We start from the raw sequence: 14,432 nt of genomic DNA on the forward strand, positions 1-14,432 counted from the left end.
TTTTAGAGAAGATCAAATTCACTTTATAAAGTAAAAACATAACAAAAAATATTATTTTAGAAAAATCAATTTTATGTTGAAAATATATAAATCCATTATGTTGACATGTATTATAAAAAAGTATACATTTAATTTGGAACAAAATTAATCTTTTTAAAATAATGTTTGACATTTAATTTTCATTTTACAGAGTAAACTTAATACTTTCCATGATAAAACTATATGTGCATATATATATATATATATGCATACAATCTATACCACATACAGGTGATGCAATTCTAAAATTAGATCTTTTTACCCATTTTCTAGAATATGGGCCTTTAGTAACAATTAGGCACGTTACAAATGTTCAATGGACCCAAGTATTTATTTGTTTCAGAAACACAACATACTAAATTAAATTAATATGCATATAGATATCTTGGAATTTGAAATAAAGAACATTTTCACAATTTTCCAATTAATTTCATAGATCAAAACATTAACCTGACATAAGGAAAAGGAATAGAAACAGGAACAGGAACAGCACAACTCAACTTTTGAAATAGCTATGTATATATATATATATATATAGTTACTCACCGTCCTTCCTGGGTCTCGACGACAGAGAACACGGACTCAGACCCAGACATCAAATTACCTGCACTCATCGAACTCCCGCCATCAACATTACTAGTATCTGTTGAAGTCCCAATACTCCACCCTTGATCCGACTTGCTTTTGCTTGAATCACCGAACAACTCGCTCACACGTTCCTCATATGGGCTCGCCTGCACCTGCTCATCTTCAGCATTGATGCACTTCTCAGCAGTCTCTTGTAGCTGCAGCGCAAACTCGAGACCCCCAACCACATCCTCCATTGAAGGCCGTTTGATTCCTTCATTATCCACGCAACTCACCGCAATCCCTACAAATTTTTTCAAACAAACCGGTGCAATCTGCTCCATCAGTTTTGGGTCCACGATCTGATCAACGGCCCCATTTTGATAGCATGTTAGGGCCCAATTTGCTAAGCCCACTTGCTCCTTGGGTAGGCTTCGGCCCAATGCAGGCCTGCTACAGAGCACTTCCAATAGCACCACTCCAAACGAGTACACGTCGGATTTCTCAGTCAACTGCTGCCTCCGACAATACTCCGGATCCAAGTAACCAAAACTACCCTTCACGCCGGTGGAGACGTGGCTGTTTAACGAATCTGTGGGACCCGTCCTGCACAACCCGAAATCCGAAACCTTGGCCGTCCATTTCTCGTCTAGGAGTAAATTGGTTGATTTCACGTCACGGTGAATGATCATGTGCTTCGCACCCGTGTGAAGGTAATGCAACCCTCGGGCTGAACCAATACAAATCTGGAGGCGTTGCTTCCATGGAAGGGAAGGGTTCTCAGTTTGGTACAGGTGATCACGGAGGGTCCCGCGGGCCATGTACTCGTAAACAAGTATCATCTCACTTTCATCGTCGCAGTAACCAATCAAAGACACGAGATTAACATGTCGTAGCTTTGAGAGCATCTCAATCTCGGTCCTGAACTCCTGGGCCCCTTGTTTCGACATCGATTTTAGCCGTTTTATTGCTACTTTGGTAGTCTGATCATCAATGTATCCTTTATACACGTTACCAAATCCTCCAAGTCCAATGATACGTTGATGATCAAAGTTGTTAGTAGCCGCTCTGATCTCGGCTAGAGAAAAGCGACGACAAATATCGGATGGAAGTGAGGTTACCGTCGAAATTGTTAGTGGGACCGTCTGTTTTCTTCTTAGTTTGACGAGGAACCATATCACTGAAAGAGCGAGTAGGAAAGTAGTAACCACCGCTCCAGCCGTGATAACAGCTTTAATCGGCCATGACCCTTTATTTTTTTTTCTTCTCTGGTAACCATGGTTTTGGATTTGTGTTAACTACTGGTGCTTCAGGATTTGGCCCAGCTAGACTACCATCGGATTTGTTCAACTTGAATATTTCCACGCCGTTCAAAATTGCGTTGGCGTACTTTGGTTTGTTTTTCATGTTAGGGTGCAATTGGAGTGTTAGATTGGCCAGCCTACCATGTGTTTGATCTTGGACCGAGACGAGGTAGTCTCTGTAAAGAGGAATTTTGGAACCACCGCTGAGAAAAATAACATCCATTTCTTCCTCGGCAATCATTTCGTTGAGGAAGATGAAAAATACCCTTTGGTTCGATTCCGTCACCTCCAGTTGAGTTTCACAAAAATGAAGTCTTACAAGGTAAAGAAAGCCAACTTCAACTGGGAAACGCCATGTCAGATTCTGCTTCAAGCTAACATGAGGATCTGGATTCATTGTACGAGATGTGGTGTAAACTTCCTCTGGTGCTGTGTAGGCCGGCGTTTTGTTGGTGTACTGAATTTTGACATTAGGCAGGTAGGGTATTGTGGAAGAACTAAATATATACAATAAGTCCTGAAGCTATGTACGAAACATTCCAGCTGTATCATTTACACCAGAGATCATCTGGCCGCCTCCGACGCTCACCCTGTAAACAGTCTCAAGTGCAGTTCCCATATCGAGTTGGATCGAAGTTTCCATGTTATTTACGAAAACTATAGGCTTATCAATAGGGCCCAAGTAGAGATTTTCCGGCATGGAAACCACTTCGATGCCGTTAATGAAGGCATAAGAGCTTGGAGATGGGTTAAAGGTTATGTTGAGTAGCCTTTCGTTTTTGGGCATGTTGACGATGAACTCTTTTTCTAAAGTGGGATTAGGTGAATTCATAGCTGAAGCAGTTAGATAAGCGCTGAAATTTTTTGTGAGGGTGAAACCATTGGCTGTGATAGAGAAGAAAAACTGAGATTTGGCATGGCCGGAGTATGTAGCTGGGTAGAAGTAAAGGCGGATAAACTTTTGGCCGGACGTCACAGGGAAAGAATAGGTGAATTTGGAGAGAAAGATACGAGCGGTCATGAAAGGGACTTGGGGAACAAAAGGATCTTTTTCTGAGGCATTAGATGCTGATGATGATCCTGCTTCCAATATTTTTGGCTGATCAGAAAAGCTTGAATGATTATCACCTTCCCAGTACCGGTTGTCTGATGATTTTAAGTTGGAGGATGAGCCACAATTCAGTAGATAACATTCGGTAGATTTACAAGGTTGCTGGGTTTCAATGGCAATGGTGGAAAAGAGAAGATGAAAAAAGAGGAGGCAGATGGCTAAGGAATGCATGGTTGAAACATGAAGGTGTGCTTATCAGCTTTAGGTCGTATAATATAGGAATAAACTTGTTTTTTCTTGTGGTTTCTGTATGTATACTTGTCTCATGTTTAACTTAAAATTTAATTGTCTTTTGAAATGTCTTTTGAAATTTTTTTATTGGATAAAATAAATTGTATCATCCAATTGATTTACTATTCACTGACTATTCACTATGGCTTGTATTGGGAATGAGAATATTGGTGAACGTCAAAAGGTGGCAACGATTCTAAGTCTTTGGATTGGTGTGTTCCGGTCAAGACCCCACATAGACAAGTTGCTCTGAAATCGTAATTTCCACGTTACACTGTCTTCTCACATGCATGAAATTTCTATTTGGGCGGTCAACGTGTCATTTATACATGGTCTCTAGCGCATACAGATCCAAGTTGATAGATGAGCACTCTGTTATGAGAAAGAAAATTGTAGACACCATGTGTGATTGAACTCGCTGAGAATCTTTAGTCTTTTTTGCTAATAATAATCACACCTTAATTATATATGTAACTATCACCTTAACTATATATGTAAAAAATTGTTATTTTTATCTGATAAGTTTTTTTTTCTTTTCTCTATTTGTTATTCTATTTTTTTGTTAAATAAAAGATAATCAATAATAAATACTGAAAAATTATTTATGAAACAGAAGATTAGGATCTTAGCAGTTTATTTCAATTTAGATTTTCAAATATAAAATTTTAGATTTGGTCAATTTGTTTACTCAATTCTATGATTAATAAGGATAACTTTAAATGAAATCAAATCAAACGGGAGCAAACATGAATTACATATTATCATATATCAATTTTATACTAACCAATTAAACAATATTTTTTAGGTGTTCATTTTATTGACCAAGCTTCTAGTGGCGTTGGTTCTTTGTTGCTTTCAGTATTACTATTGGATGACGTTCCTCTTGGGAAGTTCTTGTTTAATTTTGTTTGTTGCCTGGGGTTTTAGCTCCCCTATTTCATCCAAAAAAAAAAATAATAATAGTAAATTACTAAACGTTATACTCAATTTGGAATTATATGTAAAACGAGATTCTTTCATTTTTTTTTTTTTCCCCCTCTTTTTCTGTGAGCTTGATCTATGTATGTTAAAGGTAAATATTATACCCAGCATACCCGGTGAGATAGCAATATCTCAAGGTAACTAACTGATATTCGGAAAGTGCCTCATAAATCACATGTGATCAGGCGAAAACTATCAGGCTCCACCTGGTTGTGTTTTCTTTAGCGAGAACAAGGAATGAATTGGAAGGAAACCAGGGTGCATGTGCCATAGGTTGATTAATCAAAAGTGCGAGAGACCCATTTTGATCTCAGACATTCCAATATTGTTTGAAAATTAAATTAACCATCCAAATTGCAGAAATTCTTTGGAGAGTTTTTGAATCTCTGATGGAAGATATAAAATTGTATATCCAATAATTAATAATTGGAATTGGTACCATGAATGTATGCATTCTTCCTTCTTTCTTTTTGCTTTTTTGATTTTTTGGTTCTTCGGATTCACTCACTGATGAAGACCCATGAAGAAGATGAAATATATATATATATATATACACATATATTTTATGTATAATATATATCGGAATACTATATATATATATATATATACACATATATATTTTATGTATAATATATATCGGAATACTCTCTTCTACAAATTTTCCTCACATCTTAATCACACAGCAAGATTCTATTTGTGATCAGATGCAAATTTATTGCCACATAACGTAGAAAACATAGAAAAAATATATATATATATATATATATTCTCACAGACATAACATAATTATCCATGATACAAAAATAACGCAAATTAAGTACCTGGCTCCCTGCCATACAGTACTAGGCTCTACAACGTTCGTACTTTCTGCATGCACGGGGGCTTTGAATATTACTTGCCCTTAAACAATCAGCATATATGGTTGCATCACAAATTACTTGATCTTTACCCGAAGTTGGAAAAGTAATAAATTTTTTGTCTCCAGCGAGAAGCCTATGAATGCTCACTTGGGAATCCATGAAAAGTACCTCTCCTCCTGCACCTGGATTGCATTCAGCATTGGTGGCATTGCATGAAGGGTTTGAGTAGTTAACCCTGAAAACAGGTGAAGCATACATGTTTGTGCTAAGTAAAATCGTCATCGCCGCATAAGCGACCACCACAAATCCTCTCCTCATGATAGAACTGGTGTTTTCTGTGTGTAAATCTCTCTGTCTCCAACACAACTTCAATTTAATTTTTTCCTGCTTCGGGGTCATAATATATAAATTTAATTAGAATGAATCTAAGAAAAACAAGAAAATCTGGAGGATAATATATGAACGGTCATCCTTAACTTCGGGTGCATATATATGTTGGTACGAAAGGTTATCCTCCTCCTAGTCAATGAGATGTCTTACCTTATGAATATGAGGGGTCCAAAATAATGAAAAGTTAATGGATAAATTGAGGTAAACCCTGGTATCAAATTATCTGACTTATTAGCGACAAGTTTGTTAATAATGGCACAGACTTTGGTTATAGGCTTGTTTGAAAAGGTGAATTCGATAGGTATTTTTCTAACCCTCTTTTTTTTTTTTTTTTTTTTTTTTTGGGGGTTCCGGCAATAGCTCAACTACTAGTTTTTATCTAAAAAAAAAAAAAAAAAAACTCAACTATAAGTCAAATTTGAAAACTTGACTAGTAGTCGAATTTGTTCTTTTCTCTTTTTTCTTTTTAAATAAAAACTAGTAGTAGAGCTAAGGGATCATGTTTTAGAAAATAATGAAAAATTCATTTATACACAACGTTATCAGAATTATATGCTAAATAATAATAATAATAAATTTAGCTGTGTGTGTGCATACAAATCGGTACAAAAATGTTCTCCAAAAAAAATAATAATAATAATCTAACATTGGGTATGACTTTTCCACTAGCAAATTTAACTAGGAAAATAAAAGGGGGTTAATTGAGGACAATAGCTAATAACCGTTGGGAATAAAACAGGTAATTAATATGAGAAATTCAATTAGAAAAAGGCTATATATATAAGTTCACTTTTATATATAGATTTTTATTTTTAAAAAATTAATATGAACGAGTCTGGTAGTGATTACTAATGTCCGATGATGATTAAAACGTTAGGAATTGGTAGTTCGGATGGAAGAAGGTCCTTCGTGGCTTTCTTCCATTTTATTTTCTTGTCTTTTTGCTCCCTTGTTTAACGAAATTTTATCTTCTTTCAACACACACACACAAAACAAAAAAAAAACAAAAAAAGAAAAGAAAAAGAAAATGTAACAAATAACCCATATTCAAGGGAACATTTCCATCCTCGTGTTTGAGGAGTAAGTAGAAGCCAATATTCATTAATCACGCGGGCACCGAATCGAAAAGGTTTAAGATGGAGTTGTAAGCAATACGACACCGCTTGATTGTAATTATTGGATGGGAAAAAAGGACCCGACAGTAATACCACCAGAAAAAAAAAAAACAAGAAAAGAAGCGCAGGGAATCTAAGTATCAAATATCAAAAAGATAAACAGCCAAATTAAGTTGAACAATTCCGTACGACACTACTAACTTCTTTTTTTTTTTTTTTTTTTATGAACGTAAATTCCCAATCGAATCAAGATATCATGTTTAATATTATTCAACGAGAAGCATTATTTTCCAAGTTAATTTTTAAATTTGTTGTTTTAGTATACAGAGTGCTTGACCAGGTTGACTCAGATCCAGTTTGAGGTAGCTTTATTTATTCTTCTACTTTCTAAAGGAGTTTCCTAAAAGCCTATTTTTTATAGGCTTTATTTACAAGTTTTTTATCTTACATATTTTTCAAAAAATTGTTCAAACACTGTGAACAAGTAATTTTAAAAAACTATATCAAATAAGGCTTTCTCAGAAACTACATCAAACATAGCCAACGTTTTATAAAATATATATATATATATATCAATCATAGCCTAAGTTGATTTTAAAGAAAATTCGGGATATAATGCTGATGGACTTATTTTATTATTTTTTATATACGTATCGAAATCATGTGAGACCCTTGTAAAAATTTGTGTTTTCTCTCTCTTTTTTATATATATTAGAAAAGTGTCTCAAGCTTGAAATAAATGTAAAATTGAGTTGCCAGGTGATTACGTTCACAAGAATCAAAACAATATATGAAAATATTGTCGCTTTTTCTCTCGACTTGAAAATTCTTCTCATGATAACTGATAAGACTTGTTTTACTACATAATACATATACGATATAAGAGTATTTGTAATACTCTGATTGCTAGTACAATCAGGTAATTGATGAGTACGAAGACATCCGTTAAAACATTAAATGTCACTCAGATAGTAGATAACGAAATGGACCCACTATTTCCATCTATAGAGGGCCTGATTATTTTGAATTTTCTTTTTGGCAACCAAACAAACAAGCCGATCATGGACATCAGAGCTACGCCGGAATCTACACCACAGACGACGGCGGTAGTTATTGGCCGACCATTTCTTGGTTGTTGGGAGGGTGGTGTGCCAGGAAATGAATGATCAGGATTGGGACCCCCGAGATTGCCAGTGGTGTCATTCAATTTGAAGATCTCGACACCGTTCAGAATTGCATCCAAGCAGCTAGTTCTCCAATCCTCTAGATTTGCTTGCAGTGCAACAGAGAGGTTGACTTTCTTCTGGCCTCCTCCTTCACCATGTTAATGGAGCTTGAAGAATTTCTATTTACTGGTGTATTTTTGTAATGAAGATGATGATAGCTTGGGAGAAAAGTTAGAGGAGAGAAAGAACGTGAGCTCAGCTTGTATATTTCATTTTCTCAATGTAACAGTAAAAACAAAAATACTTTTGGCTTACATCATAAATGTAATGATTGCTAATTTGTTATAAAGCATAAATCTGTATTTTCTCTCTCTCACACTTTCACGCACTCACACTTTCTTTCTTCTAGTTAGTTCTATTACACGTGGCATATGAGCCACTGTGAAATACACCTATGAAGCCTCATTTATCCACATTTGCATTAGTCTCCATGTCAGCAAAGCAGATTATATTCCAACACTCCCTTGTAACCTCTGTGCTGAAATGTCAGGACCCGTCTAGAATTCCTTCCCGGAACCCTAGACAAGTCCTGATCCCAGAGAAATACCACCGAATCTTCTAACGGAAAATCCGGCAGCACCTCCCCTAAGGGTAGGACTAACCAAAAATTTCCTGCACTGAAAACACACTTCTATAAACATCCCCTTCTTCCTCCCACGTTATTACAAATTGATTCCACAAATTTACAACACTTCAAAGAATAACAGTAACTCAGTGCATAAATAATAACTACACGTCCAATACAGTATACAGAGTATTATACAGATAAATGTGGAATTTATACAAAGACAGATAAGAAGTAATACAAAATAGAGAGGAAAAAGGGAAGGAATACTTCTTGGACTTTCGGCAACGAACTGAGACGTCGGGCTAGCCTCGGACGATCAACGTCTCCCAACCTGGACCTAGGAGAACGGAATTTAAAAATGTGAGATGCTAATCATCTCAGTGAGTGACCCTATCTACTGTACACTTTTAATATTAATAGTATACCAAATAAAGGGATTTAATTAATCAATACCGAACAATTAAATAAATAACTAAATAAACAATTGAGGTAACAATTTCTCTCAAAACCCTCACTATTCACTCCGTTGGAAATGTTCCACTTTTAAAACATTTTCACAAAACCCGATATTCGTACCTCCCGAAAACTCAGGGATCAAATAATTTAATAAACAACAAATAAATAAATACCCCAAATATAAATAAAATGTAATAAATTATAATAAATAACTTTTGAACATTTTTGGGGTTTGAAACTTTATCTGAAAATTTACACTTGATGCACCACACCATATATCGATGATGCCCTCCGATACCCAGCGTCCTGAGCACCTACTGTCAGGACCCGTCCAGAATTCCTCCTCCGGAACCCTAGACAGCCCTGATCCCAGGGAAATACCACCGAACCTTCCAACGGAAAATCCGGCAGCACCTCCCCTAAGGGATTTACTTACCACAAATTTACCTGCACTGAAAACACACTTCAAAAATATCCCCTTATTCCTCCCACAAACTACAAATTGGTTCCACAAATTCCAGCACTTCAAAATACAGTAATCCAGTGCAAAATAAATACAACAAGAATGAAAGAAATAGTACAACCGCAATAAAGAAGAACAGGGTACTTCACGAAGTAAAACAGCGAGGAAGATCAAGTCCGCTCCGAATGAACACCGACAACCTGGAACCTAGAGGAACGGAATTTAAGAGTGTGAGATGCTAATCATCTCAGTGAGCGACCCTACTACTATACCATATAATATCACAGTAATAAGTATAAATAATAATTATTTGGAAATAATATTTTCTCTCACAACCCTTACAATTCTCTCAGTTGGAAAGGTTCCCCTTTTAAAACAATTTCACAAAACCCTTTATCCATATTCCCCGAAAACCAAGACATCAATTAAATACCATAAGCGGTAACAATTATATTTTTAATTCCAATTCAGTTTCCAAACATTTTATTTTTTTAAAACACAGTTCTGAAAATCATTTGATGCACCCACTATATACCAGTGGCGCCAACAGTACCCAGCGTCCCAAGGTACCGCCAGACAGGAGGTTATAGAGAGAAACCGGCATACGGTCGCGTGGCGTCCCACAGCGCCGCTGCTAACCTGGTGTCCCGGCCAAAGGGGGGTGGCCGCCCTCTCCGATGGCATCCACAGGACACCCTCATAATATCAACCGCGCGCTACTCACACCCACCTGCGCGCTAATCACACCCACCTGCGCGCTAATCACAACCGTGTGCACACTAACCATATCACATATACCATATCACATAATCAGAACACCAGTACGTGCACGGTGCATCTAAAAATCATAAAATCCATAAATTTAAATCATAAAACAAATTTCACATTTTTCATAAGCATAGCGGGCATAATCCATCCGCTTGAACCGGGAAATTCTTCACAATTTCCTTACAATCCATACCATAAATTCCATGATTTTCAAATCCACCAACTTCCAAATCCATCAATTCAAATATCCACATTTTCCCAATAGCATAAATAATTTCTCGAAATATCATAATCAAATCTCATAATATTCCATGGGCATATTTTATAAAAATTGAAATCACCAATATAACCAAATATTTTCTTTGAAATATTTGAAAATCAAATCATGCCCAATTTACCATTAAAACCACACCAATTTCAAAATCCTCAAAACCATAAAATAATTCCACATGGCATAAATTGTAGAATTCGCATTTTCTTAAATCCAATAAATTCATAAATAATTCTACAATAAATTCAATAAATATTTGGCACATAGAAATTAAATTCCAAATATTTAATTCACACATAATATATTCATCAATTAAATTCCCCAAAATTAATTTGAAGGTGGGTCACTCACCTGGAGCACGCAATTAACCCATGATCCACTACGGGATCAATTCTACGACTCACCGGTGCTCCTAGAACAAAATTCACAGACAGTCAAATAAATTAATATTTTATTCGGGTAAATAATACCCGGTACCCGGGGGGTCAAAACACAAACGATAACTAAAATTTACGAATCATATACCGAATCGAAGCTCGAGTGATGCTAATCACAGATCCGGTCTTAATTTCCGATGATCGTACCCGACGGGGTCGGAATTTTATCGGGAAGCTTTTCGGGTTTCGGCTCCGCAATTCTCCCAAACCGTCGCGAATTGGTGGAAACGGAAGTCGGATTTGGGTTCAGGAGGTCGAACACTGTGGACTGGAGCTGGCCGGAATTTTCGGGTACTCGCCGGAACAGTAATTTCCGGCGGGCCGCCACGTCACCGGCAACCGTTGCCGGAACAGTAATTTCCGACGGTGGCCGTTTGCTGTGAAATTTTGCAGATTTGTAGATCGTGAGGAGAGCAATCCAACGGGACCGACGGTGAGCAAAACGGAGGTCGGACGGCGGAGAAATCACCGTTTGAAGATTTTCGACCCCTCGCCGGAAAACGCTCCGATCCCGGCGCGTCGGTGGTCCGATGGCCGTGATTTTTGGTGGGTAGGCCGGACTTGAGGAGAGGATCAAGGCTGTCAGGCGCGTGTGGCCGGAAAATGGCCGGAATAGTGCCGATTCGCGGTGGCCGGCGGTGGAGGGGGAAAAATCGCCGCCAAACTTCGGACGTCCGATCCGGGCGCGTCCGGCGGCCGTTCGCCGTGAAATTTGGAGGTTTTGCCGGAAATGAGGTGGGCAATCTGGCTGGCCGGCGCGTGTACAGTAACTAGGCCGGAAAAACGTGAAAATGACCGGCGGCCGGCGGGTCCTCTCTCTCTCTTTCTCTCTCCTCTCTCTCTTTCTCTCTCTTCTCTCTCTTTCTCTCTCTTCCCCGAGAGTTTTTCAAAATTAAAACCCTGCATGACACTGTTCATGCCACGTGGACCACTCAGAAGATGACACGTGGCATTTCACTGTTCACGACCCAAAAACATTAAAATAATACGGTATCCGGTAAACTTCAAACGTCCGTAACTTTTTAACCACATGTCCGATTTAAGCGTGCCGCTAGTCTATGAACTCGTATCGACGAGTACTTTACAACCATACAAGAGTCAACTCACAATTACATCACAAGAAAAAGTCAACTCCTGGCACCTTTTAGACAGTTTACACTTCAACTTGTTTTGCCCATAACTTTCAAACCGTAGCTCCGTTTTCGACGTGCTACTAGTCTACGAACTCAGGGCATCATGCACTTCGCCACGGTACCCTAGTCAACTCAAAATTCTCACCGAGTCAAAAAGTCAACTTTTGACCCCTTCAGTCAACGGTCAACGGTCAACCTCGGTCAACGTGCACGGATTCCGGTGCGATTCGGGACGGGGTGTTACAGCCTTCCCCCCTTACAAAAATTTCGTCCTCGAAATTTCACGTCACTGGAACAGATACGGGTACTGCTCACGCATCTGTGCTTCGGGTTCCCACGTTGCTTCCTCGACCAAGTGGTTCCGCCATAAGACCTTAACTAGAGGAATAGTCTTGTTGCGTAGCGTGCGTTCCTCGCGATCCAAAATCTGTACTGGCTGCTCCACATACGAAAGATCTTCCCTTATCTCTATATCCGGACTCTCGAGTACGTGCGAAGGGTCTGCAATATACTTCCGTAGCATCGACACATGAAACACGTTGTGTACTTGAGCTAGCTCTTCCGGTAACGCCAACCTATACGCCACCGGGCCAATCCTCTCCGTAACCTCGTAAGGCCCAATATAACGAGGACCCAACTTACCTCGTCGTCCAAAACGTACTACTCCTTTCCATGGAGATAGTTTTAGGAATACCCAATCTCCTACCTCGAATTCCAAATCCTTTCTACGCACATCGGCGTAACTCTTCTGTCTATCTTGGGCAACCTTCAATCGATCCCTAATGATCTTCACCTTGTCCAAGGTCATCCTTAAATACTCAGATCCGACCGCATTAGTTGTTGCAAGGAGCCTCTCTTCTCCTACCTCACTCCAACACAAAGGTGTCCGACACTGCCTCCCATATAAAGCTTCATACGGGGACATTCCAGTACTCGCTTGATAACTGTTGTTGTAGACAAACTCTATCAGTGGCAGTTGTTCATCCCAGCTACCGCTAAATTGCATAATGCAAGACCTTAGCATGTCTTCTAATGTCTGGATTGTGCGCTCTGCTTGTCCATCAGATTTTGGGTGAAAAGCGGTGCTGTAGTTAAGTCTTGCTCCTAGTGCATCAGCCAACTTCCGCCATAGTCGTGAAGTAAAGCGCGGATCTCAATCGGAGACGATGGCTAACGGTACTCCATGAAGACTTACAACGCGTTGCATGAACAACTAAGCTAACTTCTCGGGTGAAAAATGTTCTCGTACCGGTAGGAAGTGTGCCGACTTGGTGAGACGATCAATGATTACCCAATTGCCGTCGTACCTTCTAGGTGTGGAAGGAAGCTTGAATACGAAGTCCATGTTGAGTTCTTCCCACTTCCACACGGGAATCGGTAAAGGTTGGAGTAGTCCCGAAGGCTTCTGTCTTTCTGCTTTCACTTGTTGACAAATCAAACACTTTGATACAAAGTCTGCCACTTCTCTCTTCATACCAATCCACCAATAATACTTAACAAGCGTCCGATACATCTTGGTACTCCCAGGATGCATCGCATACATCGAGCTATGCGCCTCCTCCAAAATCTCCTTCTTGAGTCCTGGGATATCCGGAACGCAAAGTCGTCCTTTATACACGAGGGCTCCATCCCTCCTTATGGAAATTCCGGATCGAGACCTTCTTGTACCTTGCCCTTAATTGTCCTCAACTTAGGATCTTCCATTTGGGTCTCTACTATACGATCCACCAACACTGGTCGTACCTGGAAGCTAGCCATGAGAACTCCTGAAGGATGCATATGCATTAACACCCCCATCTTCTTCAACCCCACCATGAGAGGTAGTTGGATGACTTGGATGTGAGCAAGGGATCCAGTAGCCTTCCTACTCAAAGCATCTGCCACTACATTCGCCTAATAGTGACTTTAACTTCCCTCTTGTGCAACTTTCCTTCTCATGCCCACTAATTAAGGATAGTCAAATTGGTCCACGAGAACACGATCTGCAAGTCTTGGTCATAGTCGAACGCTAACCATAAGGTGCTTCTAAAGCATGCATCCTTAAACCAACAACCAACTCTCGTGACTCGATCAGCACTTTAAAAGGTTAGATTAGAACTTAAGTCTAATTTCCTCAAATACTGGTATCACCAAGTTAAGGTTGAGATTAATTCACTTGTCTTCGATTACCCTCCTAGTACTTACAATTATAAAACCCTTGCTCCTCATTGATTAACCAATAGTCTTAACCTCGACAAACATCAATCTTTCTTTTAACTAAATTCATCAAGGTCATGAATAAAATTCTCAACATCCAAATATCATTCTTGAAAACCCTAAGTTTCCCTTATTTCAAATAAATTCCATGAATCCACACCTCAAGCAATAAGGAATTTAAATCTTAATTCTAGCATCACCACCAATACTATGAACAAATCACTAGATCCTTAACCCATAAAAGTATTCCACACTTCTTAAATTCTAACTACGTCCCAAAAATCATACTCCTTATCATTGTAAATTATCACCAACA

At 38.8% G+C, this 14,432-nt stretch overlaps 1 long non-coding RNA gene and 1 pseudogene across 1 annotated transcript; both read right to left on the reverse strand.

The window, feature by feature from the left end:
- Positions 1 to 379: 379 nt before the first annotated feature.
- LOC132803458 (receptor-like protein kinase FERONIA) lies at positions 380 to 3,644 on the reverse strand (annotated as a pseudogene).
- Positions 3,645 to 4,827: 1,183 nt separating this feature from the next.
- On the reverse strand, positions 4,828 to 5,814 carry LOC132803460 (uncharacterized). Its single transcript, XR_009638726.1, has 2 exons — positions 5,634 to 5,814; positions 4,828 to 5,477 (listed from the first exon to the last, which is right to left on the reverse strand). It is a non-coding gene; the product is annotated as an uncharacterized LOC132803460 (long non-coding RNA).
- Positions 5,815 to 14,432: the final 8,618 nt, after the last annotated feature.

This window comes from Ziziphus jujuba, chromosome 4 (assembly GCF_031755915.1).
Source record: "Ziziphus jujuba cultivar Dongzao chromosome 4, ASM3175591v1".
Taxonomy (NCBI): domain Eukaryota; kingdom Viridiplantae; phylum Streptophyta; class Magnoliopsida; order Rosales; family Rhamnaceae; genus Ziziphus; species Ziziphus jujuba.